Here is a 14,452-nt window from a genome sequence, read left to right as displayed (position 1 = left end):
GGTTGTCACGGGCCCGGACTGCTCTGGTAGTCCTGGGCCCCACTTTATTTCTCTGCACACATAGATCGCGAATATCAATATCTATGTGTGCAGCCGCGGGCCCCCGGCTCCCTGTTACCGCAGAGGGGGCACAGGCAGCACACAGCTTCTCCTCTTCTCTTCTCTCTTCTAATAACGCTCGCGAGACCCAGTTGCCATGGCAATGCTCCGCGGGTCTCGCGAGAGTTATTGGAAGAGAGGAGAGAAGAGGAAAAGCTGTGTGCTGCCTGGGCCCCCTCTGCGGTAACAGGGAGCCCACCGGACCACTAGGGATGGAATCTCCCCCCTCCCTTGACAAAGGTAAGCAGGGAGGGGGAGAAACAATTTAATTAAATTAAAACATTTTTTATGTGAAAATGCCCCTTCCTTCCCCTTCCCCTCCCCCTCCCCCCAGATTGCACATTTACACATACACTGACACAACACACACACACACTACATACACTGACACAACACACACACACACTACATACACTGACACAACACACACACACACTACATACACTGACACAACACACACACACTACATACACTGACACAACACGCACACACACTACATACACTGACACAACACACACTCTGCATACACTAACACAACACACACTCTGCATACACTAACACAACACACACTCTGCATACACTAACACAACACACTCTGCATACACTAACACAACACACACTGCATACACTAACACAACACACACTGCATACACTAACACAACACACACTCTGCATACACTAACACAACACACACTCTGCATACACTAACACAACACACACACTGCATACACTGACACAACACACACTACATACACTAATACAACACACACTGCATACACTAATACAACACACACTGCATACACTAACACACACACACTGCATATCCTAATACAACACACACTGCATACACTAAAACACACACTGCATACACTAATACACTAATACAATATACACACTGCATACACTTATACAACACACACTGCATACACTAACACACACACTGCATACACTAACACACACTGCATATCCTAATACAACACACACTGCATACACTAACACAAACACTGCATACACTAATACACTAATACAATATACACACTGCATTCACTAATACAACATGCACTCTGCATACACTACACACTAACACACTCACTGCATCCACTTTACTGACACACACTCTGCATTCGCTACACATTAACACACTCTGCATACACTACACTAACACACACTCTGCATACGCTACACACTAACACACTCTCTGCATTCACTACACATTAACACTCTGCATTCACTACACTAACACACACTCTGCATCTGCTACACACTAACGCTCTCTGCATTCACTACACACTAACACACTCTCTGCATTCACTACACATTAACACACTCTCTGCATGCACTACACTAATATACTCTGCATTCACTACACTAACACACTCTCTGCATTCACTACACATTAACACACACTCTGCATTCACTACAAATTTACACACACACTACATTCATTACACTGACACACTCTGCATTCACTACACCCTAACACACACTCTGCATTCACTAAACTATGCACACACTCTGGATTCACTATACTGACACACACTCTGCATTCACTACACTAACATACAATCTGCATTAACTGTACACACAGCATCCACTACACAAACAGCCTGTATTCACAGTACACACACTACATCCACCACAAATTGAAACACCCTGCATTCACTATATACAGACACTGCGTCTAATACACATACTACATCCACTACAGACACTGCATCCACTAAACACATTTCATATAGTACATACAAACACTACATCCACTACACAAACACACACTACATCACTGTACACACACTACATCCACTACTCAAGCGGATGCAGTGTGTATAGTGAACGCAGAGTGTGTTTTAGTAGTGGATGTAGTGTGTGTACAGTGATGTAGTGTGTGTTTGTGTAACGGATGCAGTGTGTATAGTGAACGCAAACACACACTCTGCATTCACTGCAGAAACAGTATCTAATACACACAAACACTACATCCATTACACACATTCTAATTCACTTCCACTATACACACCACATTCAGTCCTGCATCATTGTCAACGGACTAGGTAGGGCGTGGACGGGCAGACCTTGTGCTTTGTCAGGGGCCCCAAAATTTCTGATGGCAGCCCTGAATACAGATACACACATGGACAGACATACCAACACACCACACATACAGAAAGACATATAGATGCAAAGACCGTGTAGGTCGAAACGTTGTGATGGAGTGGGTTCAATAAAATTGCCTTGCTTGTACCTTGGAGTGCGTGGACCTTTCTTCTATTTGTTATTCAGCATTTGGTCTCTGGTACTGAGACTGTCCGAGTTGCACCCAGCTACATACTGCTTAAAGGGATAGAGTGCAGTTCCACACCCTACCAGACATACAGATACACACACACACACACGCACACACTGACAGACATGCAGATACACACACATATACACACTATGACAGACATGCAAATGCCCACACACTGACAGACATACAGATGCATGGACATGCATATACAGATGCAGGTCATAATATACACTGTTATAGCCACCCTCCAGTTTCATACCTCTTGGGTGCTGGAGAGTGGCTTCCTTGATGACCAGTCCGCAGGCTGTGGATGTTGGGAGTTAGGGGCTGGCTCATTCAGTTTGCACCCCCTCTAGCTCCTGTCGCTTTCCCGGCCTGACTCCATGCTAACATCCTCCTCCTCCCCTCCCATGCGGCTCCAGTCTCTTTCCTCCCAGGCTGCCAAAAAGCAAGGGGCCATGTCGCGCTCTTAAAGGGACACAGTGCTCGATCTGGACCCTGCTGACAAATGCCTAAGTGTGCGGCCCGCACAAAATGCTTTGGCGGATGTTGTGCAGGCCTGGTCTAGAGCTAAATTAAAAGGATATGTGATCATGGGCAGCCCTGTTTTACCCCTCTCATAATCATAAGACCTTTTGAGCCTGGGCTAGTGTTCATTTTTGTAGATTGCTGAGTGTATGAATCCCTCATGAGATTAAATAACGGCATTCCAAAAAAATAATATTCTTTCGAATTCTGAAAAGATTAGGCCAGAATACTTAATCAAAGGCTCTTTGAGCAAGTAAACTGAGTAAAACGGCTTGCTTTTTATTAGAATGATTATCGTAAATTGTAAATTATTGCAATTTCCTTTCTAATTCCCTGGATGGAATGTCTGCCTCTTGTGAATCCCAGGTGTTGTGGGTGTATTATACAGTGTGGAATCTGCTGAAATCTACTTGCCAGTATTATATTGAGACAATAGAAGTAATTCTATAATAGCATAATTGGCCTGGAGGAAGTTGGGAGGGCTGGGTCTTTGTCTGGTTTTAGGATTAAAATTGTTCTAGAGAGTTTAACGGGGGTTATCACTTTGTCTGTATATACAGCATTAAAAAGAGAAGTTCAAATGCGGGTTACTAGGGCCTTTTATACATTTTTCTAAATCAATTGTGAACCCATAAAGTCCCAGTGCTTTTTCTGCTTTTCCCATTTTATTGTCTTTTCCTCCTTGAGGAGGGCATTAAGAGTGTCTCTTTGTTCATTTTGGTGGGTTTGCTTCCTTTATAAGGCCCATACTTGCCATAGGGTCATCTGGTTGTGAGACAAAAAATGTTTTTATGATGGCATCCTGGTTTGGACTGAGTGAGATACATGGAAACTTTTCCCATTCATCCCCCCCAACCAGGGCTGGTGCAAGCAGGTTTGGGTACACAGGCGGAGATGATTTAGACACCCCCAAAAAAAGCATCTTCACCTGTGTTCCTCTTAACCTGCCTTTTGTTTCTCATCCCCTTTTTAAAGTGTCTTACTCCCTTTAGTGTATCTTATCCCCTATTTTTCCCCATTGTGTGTCTTACACCTTCCTTGTCTATCTCTAACAACCCCCCCTTTCGTGTGTCTAACTCCCCCCCCAGCCCCTCTGTGTCTCTTTCACCCCCATCTCATTTGTATTTCCACCCCCAGGCCCTTCTGTGTGTCTCTTTCATCACCAACCACTCTGTGCATCTTTGTCACCCTCAGGCCCATCTGTGTGTCTTTCTCCCCACTCAGGCCCCTCTGTGTGACACTCTAACCTCCATGTACCTTAGTGTTCCTCTCCTCTTCCTGTCCCTTAGTGGTCCCCTCCCTGTCCCTTAGTGTTCCTCTCCCCTCCTCTCCTTCCCCTGTCCCTTAGTGTTCCTCTCCCCCCTTACCTGTCTTAGTGCCCCCCATCCCCTTAGTGTTCCTCCTCCTCCCCCCCCCCTTAGTGTTCTTCTCCCCTCCCTTTCCTTGTGTTTGCCAAATAGGTATTAAGTTGATTATATGTTTGGTTCCATTGTTTTTTGTAATTGGATACATTCGCTATTGTTGGCCTCCTATTACTGCTTTTAATGTTTGCAAATAAAACATTTGGTCATCTATGTGGTCCAAGCTGTCATCTATGAAATTGGCCCAGGCTCGCTCCTACCAATATGTTCCTAAAATTATCTTGTGATAGATCATTTGAAAATCGCCACTGTGGGGTAAAGGTAGTGGTGGCCCTAAATTCAGGACCAAGTCAATTGGTGCATGGTCTGAGATTAGAATGGTATGTATTTCTGCCTGTGTTACCTTAGGAGACCAGTAAGAAATTGATCCTGGCTGAGGTGTGTTATATATATATATATATATATATATATATATATATATATATATATATATACAGTTGCAAGAAGAAAAAAAATGTGAACCCTTTGGAATCATATGGATTTCTGCACAAATTGGTCATAAAATGTGATCTGAACATCATCTAAGTCACAACAATAGACAATCACAGTCTGCTTAAAATAATAACACACAAAGAATGAAATGTTGCCATGTTTATATTGAACACACCATGTAAACATTCACAGTGCAGGTGGAAAAAGTATGTGGAACAAGTAGGTGAACTCCGAGACTAATGACATCTCCAAGAGATGTCAGCCAACTGGAGTCCAATCAATGAGATGAGATTGGAGGTGTTGGTTACAGCTGCCCTGCCCTATAAAAAACACACACCAGTTCTGGGTTTGCTTTTCACAAGAAGCATTGCCTGATGTGAATGATGCCTCGCACAAAAGAGCTCTCAGAAGACCAACGTTTAATAATTGTTGACTTGCATAAAGCTGGAATGGGTTATAAAAGTATCTCCAAAAGCCTTGCTGTTCATCAGTCCACGGTAAGACAAATTGAGAAAGTTCAGCACTGCTGCTACTCTCCCTAGGAGTAGCCGTCCTGTAAAGATGACTGCAAGAGCACAGCGCAGACTGCTCAATGAGGTGAAGAAGAATCCTAGAGTGTCAGCTAAAGACTTACAAAAATCACTGGCAAATGCTAACATCCCTGTTAGCGAATCTACAATACGTAAAACACTAAACAAGAATGGATTTCATGGGAGGATACCACAAAGGAAGCCACTGTTGTCCAAACAAAACATTGCTGCACGTTTACAATTTGCACAAGAGCACCTGGATGTTCCACAGCAGTACTGGCAAAATATTCTGTGGACAGATGAAACCAAAGTTGAGTTGTTTGGAAGAAACACACAACACTATGTGTGACAAAAAAGAGGACAGCAGACCAACATCAAAACCTCATCCCAACTGTGAAGTATGGTGGTGGGGGCATCATGGTTTGGGGCTGCTTTGCTGCGTCAGAGCCTGGACGGATTGCTATCATCGAAGGAAAAATGAATTACCAAGTTTATCAAGACATTTTGCAGGAGAACTTAAGGCCATCTGTCTACCAGCTGAAGCTCAACAGAAGATGGGTGTTGCAACAGGACAATGACCCAAAGCATAGAAGTAAATCAACAACAGAATGGCTTAAATAGAAGAAAATACGCCTTCTGAAGTGGCCCAGTCAGAGTCCTGACCTCAACCCGATTGAGATGCTGTGGCATGACCTCAAGAAAGCGATTCACACCAGACATCCCAAAAATATTGCTGAACTGAAACAGTTCTGTAAAGAGGAATGGTCAAGAATTACTCCTGACCGTTGTGCACGTCTGATCTGCAACTACAGGAAATGTTTGGTTGAAGTTATTGCTGCCAAAGGAGGTTCAACCAGTTATTAAATCCAAGGGTTCACATACTTTTTCCACCTGCACTGTTAATGTTTACATAATGTGTTCAATAAAAACATGGCAACATTTCATTCTTTGTGTGTTATTAGTTTAAGCAGACTGTGATTGTCTATTGTCGTGACTTAGATGATGATCAGATCACATTTTATGACCAATTTGTGCAGAAATCCATATGATTCCAAAGGGTTCACATACTTTTTCTTGCAACTGTATATGTATATATACATATATATGTGTGTGTAATGGCACTCACCCTTACTAGCAGTTTAGTTTAACCTGTTAAATGCCCTGGTGCAATCCCACGCTGAGGATCTTGAGGAAGACCCGAACGTGTCGAAATGTCGATCGGATGACTGTAAACCCTTTGATGTATTAAATACCATTTCATTTTTTCAAAAGACGGAAGAGTGCATCTCTACTTTCTACTATATATATATATATATATATATATATATATATATATATATATATATACACTGCTCAAAAAAATTAAAGGGAACACAAAAATAACACATCCAAGATCTGAATGAATTAAATATTCTTCTGAAATACTTTGTTCTTTACATAGTTGAATGTGCTGACAACAAAATCACACACAAATAAAACAATGGAAATCAAATTTTTCAACCCATGGAGGTCTGGATTTTGAGTCACACTCAAAATTAAAGTGGAAAAACAAACTACAGGCTGATCCAACTTTGATGTAATGTCCTTAAAACAAGTCAAAATGAGGCTCAGTAGTGTGTGTGGCCTCCAGGTGCCTGTATGACCTCCCTACAACACCTGTGCATGCTCCTGATGAGGTGGCGGATGGTCTCCTGAGGGATCTCCTCCCAGACCTGGACTAAAGCATCTGCCAACTCCTGGACAGTCTGTGGTGCAACGTGACGTTGGTGGATGGAGCGAGACATGATGTCCCAGATGTGCTCAATTGGATTCAGGTCTGGGGAACGGGCGAGCCAGTCCATAGCATCAATGCCTTCGTCTTGCAGGAACTGCTGACACACTCCAGCCACATGAGGTCTAGCATTGTCTTGCATTAGGAGGAACCCAGGGCGAGCCGCACCAGCATATGGTCTCACAAGGGGTCTGAAGATCTCATCTCGGTACCTAATGGCAGTAAGTTTACCTCTGGCGAGCACATGGAGGGCTGTGCGGCCCTCCAAAGAAATGCCACCCCACACCATTACTGACCCACTGCCAAACCGGTCATGCTGGAGGATGTTGCAGGCAGCAGAACGTTCTCCACGGCATCTCCAGACTCTGTCACGTCTGTCACATGTGCTCAGTGTGAACCTGCTTTCATCTGTGAAGAGCACAGGGTGCCAGTGGCGAATTTGCCAATCTTGGTGTTCTCTGGCAAATGCCAAACGTCCTGCACGGTGTTGGGCTGTAAGCACAACTCCCACCTGTGGACGTCGGGCCCTCATACCACCCTCATGGAGACTGTTTCTGACCGTTTGAGCAGACACATGCACATTTGTGGCCTGCTGGAGGTCATTTTGCAGGGCTCTGGCAGTGCTCCTCCTGTTACTCCTTGCACAAAGGCGGAGGTAGCGGTCCTGCTGCTGGGTTGTTGCCCTCCTACGGCCTCCTCCACGTCTCCTGATGTACTGGCCTGTCTCCTGGTAGCGTCTCCATGCTCTGGACACTACGCTGACAGACACAGCAAACCTTCTTTCCACAGCTCGCATTGATGTGCCATCCTGGATGAGCTGCACTACCTGAGCCACTTGTGTGGGTTGTAGACTCCGTCTCATGCTACCACTAGAGTGAAAGCACCGCTAGCATTCAAAAGTGACCAAAACATCAGCCAGGAGGCATAGGAACTGAAAAGTGGTCTGTGGTCACCACCTGCAGAACCACTCCTTTATTGGGGGTGTTTTGCTAATTGCCTATAATTTCCACCTGTTGTCTATCCCATTTGCACAACAGAATGTGAAATTGATTGTCACCCAGTGTTGCTTCCTAAGTGGACAGTTTGATTTCACAGAAGTGTGATTGACTTGGAGTTACATTGTGTTGTTTGAAGGACCACTATAGTGCCAGGAAAAAAACTTGTTTTCCTGGCACTATAGTGCCCTGAGGGTGCCCCCACCCTCAGGGTCCCACTCCCGTGGCGCTGAAGTAGTCTGGGTGCCTATAGTGGTCCTTTAAGTGTTCCCTTTTTTTTTTAGCAGTGTGTATATATATATATATATATATATATAACACACACACGTAAAGCAAAGTGCATAAAAAAACAGGATTTGTAAGTAAGACAACAGTTTGGTGGAAATATTGCAGGTGGTGATAATTAAAACACTTATGCAAATGTTGTTTCTAATCATAACTTTTTTTCCCACATCTTTGTGCATTGCAAGCAAAAAGCAGTGTTAATCTGTCTGGGAAACATCTCACCTTACTTGTCTTTGAATAGAACTTATTTTTGTGATCCAAAATATTTGAATGAAATGGCTCTAGCTGTGTGATCCAGCTTGTCTAAAGCGTACTGTGTAAATCTGCAGAAAGTAATTGTTCTATGGATGCTGTGTACGTAAGACATTGGCGTAGAGAGGAAGTATCAGGTTTCATTCAGGTGTTTTATGTTGTATTTGTCCTAATAAGCAATATTGATGTAATGAATCATGGTATAAGCAATATACCATGTAATGAACTGTGCCATTATAAATAACGTTTTTTTTGTTTTGTTTTTAAAGTTTGTCCCCTACTATGGCACATTGACCTGTTATAGTATTTATGGTTCTTATATAAGTTGTCTATTCTTTCTGTGCATTCCATTCCAGGAAACATGACATTTTGTATGCTTGTGTGTTGAGTTAGTATTGACTTCACTCATAACATCAGACCATCCCCAAGATAGGCTACTTGGATGAAATAAATATGTAAGCAAATAAAATATAGACATGTAACCATATTCTTATCAATCTTTAACTGAGATGGTGCAGACTGGGCAGTCACTTGTGATATGACACCATTATAGGAATGCCCTAAGTCTCCATTGGGGCAAGAAGAATAGGACATCTTGACTAATTTAGCAAATGTTCCTCCACAAAATGATTATGCTTTTCATAGAATCTAAAGCATTGAGACAACGAATACCCCCTTCACATGCACGCACAATACAGACAGCAAAATCGTACAAGCAATAATATATCTATTACCGGTAAGTGCATGTAAGACTCCATGTAACAATAACAGTATTACTGCGTATTGAATAAATTGCTTTTTTTGGCAATGTTAGCAGAGTATAAAATCATTGAAATACAACTAGAACATAGTACGAACAAATAGTCCTACACTCTCTTGGCTGCGGAACCACTACCATCTCAATATTTCCTCCCCATGGGGTGCATGTTAGGGCTGTTGTTGAGATGCAGGTAGCACTACCTATTTAATGTGTGTTACAATGCTGCTGTTCCACTACGTGAATCCTTCTGCAAAAAAATCTGGACAAGGCCTAGTTCCTCCTGCCCACTCTTTCCTCTCTACAATCTCCGATCCCCGGGCAAGGGAGATAAGGCACACTGGACACAGGACACTGTCTGCATAACTCATTTTAAACTCTATGGACCATGTCAGCACCAACTCACTTCTGACAGATCTCTACTGACCTTGTCAGCACTGACTCACTTCTGGCAGATCTCTATGGACCTTGTCAGCACTGACTCACTTCTGACAGATCTCTATGGACCTAGTCAGCACTAACTCACTTCTGACAGATCTCTATGGACCTTGTCAGCACCGACTCACTTCTGACAGATCTCTACGGACCTTGTCATTGCTCACTCACTTCTGGCAGATCTCTATAGACCTTGTCAGCACTGACTCACTTCTGACAGATCTCTACAGACCTTATCAGCACTGACTCACTTCTGACAGATCTCTACAGACCTTGTCAGCACTGGCTCACTTTTGGCAGATCTTTATGGACCTTGTCATCGCTCACTCACTTCTGACAGATCTCTATAGTCCTTGTCAGCACTGACTCACTTCTGGCAGATCTCTATGGACCTTGTCCTCGCTTACTCACTTCTGGAAGATCTCTATGGACCTTGTCAGCACTGACTCACTTCTGACAGATCTTTATAGACCTTATCAGCACTGACTCACTTCTGGCAGATCTCTATGGACCTTGTCATCGCTCACTCACCTCTGGCAGATCTCTATAGACCTTGTCAGCACTGACTCACTTCTAGTTCCCCTCAAAAGTAAACAATTCCCTTGGGTGCATCTTTTCTTCCTTTAGGTGGAAATTGCTGGCTCCCATAGCCAGAGATTGCTGTCCATCTCAGGAAAGTGAGCCAAAACCTCACCAGGGAGGAGTCTTATTGGCTTTCACATATAATACAGTGGGGAAACAAAACCCAGAATTTATCTCACCCAACAGTCAAAACAGCCGATGGTCACACTCTGCTCTGGCAAACTCCCCCTTCTAGTTTCCATGTTCTGACCCTACTTTCAGAAAAATGTACACAGCGATATTCACTGTGCATGCGTGGAGAGTGCTGCAAGAGCGTTAGGACATTCCCATAGGAACATTGAATTAATGCTTTCCTATGGGGTTTTAGCTGGTACTAGATGTCTTAATGAAAAGAGTGAGGACATCCAGTGTCATTTTGCGGACCAAAAGTCCTCTAAGGACACGGAAGTACCTCTAGTGGCTGTCTGGTAGACAACCACTAGAGGTGGAGTTAACCCTCTAATGTAATCAATGCGATAAAGTGGTCTGGGTGCCTATAGCGTCCCCTTAAAGTTATATGATTATTATTATTTCATTTGCAACTTAGTTAGACCATAAACATACTAAACAGTTTATATTTAAAATGTGTAAAAAAAAAAAATGAAACCGGGAAACAAGTCCACACAAATCAATGAAGTAAAAATATATCCTCCGATAGAAATCAATGCATGGTTTTAGTGGGAAAAGATTGAATGTTTTTAATTTTACAACATCATTGCACACTTTTTAAGTCTCTTAAAATCTCAACTTCTTAATTTATACAAACCAGTTATCTAAAAGAATTTGAGTCACACCCAAAATGAAACCGGCTGCTAATTGCTGCTGTCTTCATATTAGATTAATCTCTGTTAGACATAACATACTTTAATGATGTCAGAATATCTCATATTTTTTTGCTTTCAGTCGTGAATGTAATGCTGTTGTGAAATTGCACTGCCAAGTACTGTATGAACAATCATCGCATGCTTTTCATCAGTGAAAGTTATTTATATAGATCATATTCTTATTTTAGAAAATTGTGCCTATTTAGAGAGAATCAGATTCTGATATCTCTTGTTGCGTATTAACAATAATGACAATTCTTAGCTGTGCTAGGAAGCAGATGGTGATAGATATATATATATGTCCCTTAAACATCCTACTGCTCCCCACTGGTCTAAAAATGCTGAATTTTGAATAGTTTTGTCAGACAACCTGTTTTCTATGACCAATTTTATCTTCTCCTTAATTCCTCTTTCCTCTGTTTTTATTACCGTATTTATCGGCGTATAACACGCACCTCATTTTTAGAAAGAAATTCCAGGAAATTTCCCCCCCTCCCATAGTATTCCCCCCCCTCATCCCATAGTATTCCCCCCCTCCCATAGTATTCTCCCCCTCCCCTCCCATAGTATTCCCCCTCCCCTCCCCTAGTATTCTCCCCTCCCCTCCCCTCCCATAGTATTCTCCCCTCCCCTCCCATAGTATTCTCCCCTCCCCTCCCATAGTATTCTCCCCTCCCCTCCCATAGTATTCTCCCCTCCCCTCCCCTCCCATAGTATTCTCCCCTCCCCTCCCATAGTATTCTCCCCCCTCCCCTCCCATAGTATTCTCCCCCCTCCCCTCCCATAGTATTCTCCCCCCTCCCCTCCCATAGTAATCTCCCCCCTCCCCTCCCATAGTATTCTCCCCCCCTCCCCTCCCATAGTATTCTCCCCCCCCTCCCCTCCCATAGTATCTTCCCCCTCCCCTCCCATTCTCCCCCCCTCCCCTCCCATTCTCCCCCCCCTCCCCTCCCATTCTCCCCCCCCTCCCATAGTATTCTCCCCCCTCCCCTCCCATAGTGTACTTCCCCCCTCCCCTCCCATAGTGTACTTCCCCCCCCTCCCCTCCCATATTGTACTTCCCCTCCCACTCCCCTCCCCTCCCCTCCCATAGTGTACTTCCCCCCCTCCCCTCCCCTCCCATATTGTACTTCCTCCCCCCTCCCCCCTCCCCCCTCCCCCCTCCCCTCCCCTCCCATAGTGTACTTCCCCTCCCATAATTACTTACCTGTCCTGAAGCGTGGGCCGGCTTCACAGCTTGCACCGCGGTACAGGAACTTTAATTTCATGTTCCGGTTTCCGGTGGGACTGAAAGGAAGTGTGCACACTATTGTGCACACTTCCTTTCAGTCCCGCCGGAAACCGGAACATGAAATTAAAGTTCCTGTACCGCGGTGCAAGCTGTGAAGCCGGCCCACGCTTCAGGACAGGTAAGTAATTATGGGATATCGGCGTATAACACGCACCCACGATTTTTCCCCTATTTTCAGGGGAAAAAAGTGCGTGTTATACGCCGATAAACACGGTATTTATTGTTCAACACACACAGGGTTACTCACTAAAGTGAGAATTGTTGTGATTTCAAAGTGGATTTGAAATTTAAATCCAAAATGTCTGAACTGGAACGTTTCTTCCACTCTGTTATGCTTCCACATTGGCTTACTTTGGCATTTACCGTAGATACTCGAGTATAAGCCGACCCGAATATAAGCCGAGGCTCCTAATTTTACCCCAAAAAACTGGGAAAACTTATTGACTCGAGTATAAGACTAGGGTGGGAAATGCAGCAGCTACTGGTAAATTTCTAAATAAAATTAGATCCCCCAAAAATTATATTAATTGAATATTTATTTACATTGTGTGTGTATATAATGAATGCAGTGTGTATGTATGAGTGCAGTGTGTATGTATGAGTGCAGTGTGTGTATATGAGTGCAGTGTGTGTGTGTATGAATGCAGTGTGTGTGTATGAGTGCAGTGTAAGTGTGTGTTATGCAGTGTGTGTTTGTGTATGTGTTGCAGAGCCTTGGGGGGTGGGCATTTTTATTATTATTTTTTTTAATTATTATTTTAATTTTTTTTATTGATTTATTTTTTATTTTATTATCATTTTTAATATTATTATTTTTTTTCGTCCCCCCTCCCTGCTTGATACATGGCAGGGGGGGGGGGGAGGGGGTCTCACTCCCTGGTGGTCCAGTGGATGGGCACTGTGTAGGAGGGGGCTGGCAGTGCTCTTACCTCTCCTGCAGCTCCTGTCAGCTCCCTCCTCCTCCGCGCCGGTCCGTTCAGCACCTCTGTCAGCTCACACTGTAAGTCTCGCAAGAGCCGCACTATGACCCCGCGACTCTCGCAAGACTTACACTGGGAGCTGACAGAGGTGCTGAACGGACCGGCGCGGAGGCGGAGGGAGCTGACAGGAGCTGCAGGAGAGGTAAGAGCTCTCTGCCAGCCCCCAGTCTGTATTATGGCAATGTAAATTGCCATAATACAGACACTGACTCGAGTATAAGCCGAGTTGGGGGTTTTCAGCACAAAAAATGTGCTGAAAAACTCGGCTTATACTCGAGTAAATACGGTAATTGAAATTCCCAGAATTCTCACTTTAGTTAATAGCGAAGTGCTAGGCGTACAAAACAATTGTGTTAAAAGGAAGCTGTGACGAATAGCCTATTTGCCCTGCATCCCGTTATCCATTTGAGAACTCACAGCGCCATTTTGCCGCCATCGCTAGTGATGGAATGCATGCAGGCAAAGTGTGTATGTATTTCATTATGCCACTACCTGGGCTCCCAGAAGCAGGGCAGTCGTATGATGATCTAAGGACAGTGTTACATTGTAGATCCGTGTTCTACCTTATTGTAACATGTAGGATTACAAGAGGGGAATGGAACAGCTATGATAGTTATTGTACAGCACTGCGGAATCTGTTGGCACTATATAAATACCAATAATAGTAATGATAATAATAATAATGCATGTGTAATGTGTTCAGTTACTCTTTGTCTCAGAGGGCCTCAGCTGCTAGCTGCCAGCATGTCTGATGGGATTAGGAAATGTACCTAGCAAGCCATTGTAAGATGTTTAACCAACACAGTGGGAGGTGGGACTGAGTCCACAATGTCCGATCCTGCCTATTGTAAGCTTAAAGTAAGATGGTCAAAGAGACCCATGGCTCCCTCTGACCATTTCTCCACTGTAATTACTGTTCCTGCATACTCCCTGTATTATGCTAA

The sequence above is a fragment of the Pelobates fuscus genome, chromosome 5 (genome assembly GCF_036172605.1).
Source record: "Pelobates fuscus isolate aPelFus1 chromosome 5, aPelFus1.pri, whole genome shotgun sequence".
Taxonomy (NCBI): domain Eukaryota; kingdom Metazoa; phylum Chordata; class Amphibia; order Anura; family Pelobatidae; genus Pelobates; species Pelobates fuscus.
The sequence above is the reverse complement of the archived record's forward strand: the minus strand, read 5'-3'. Positions refer to the sequence as shown.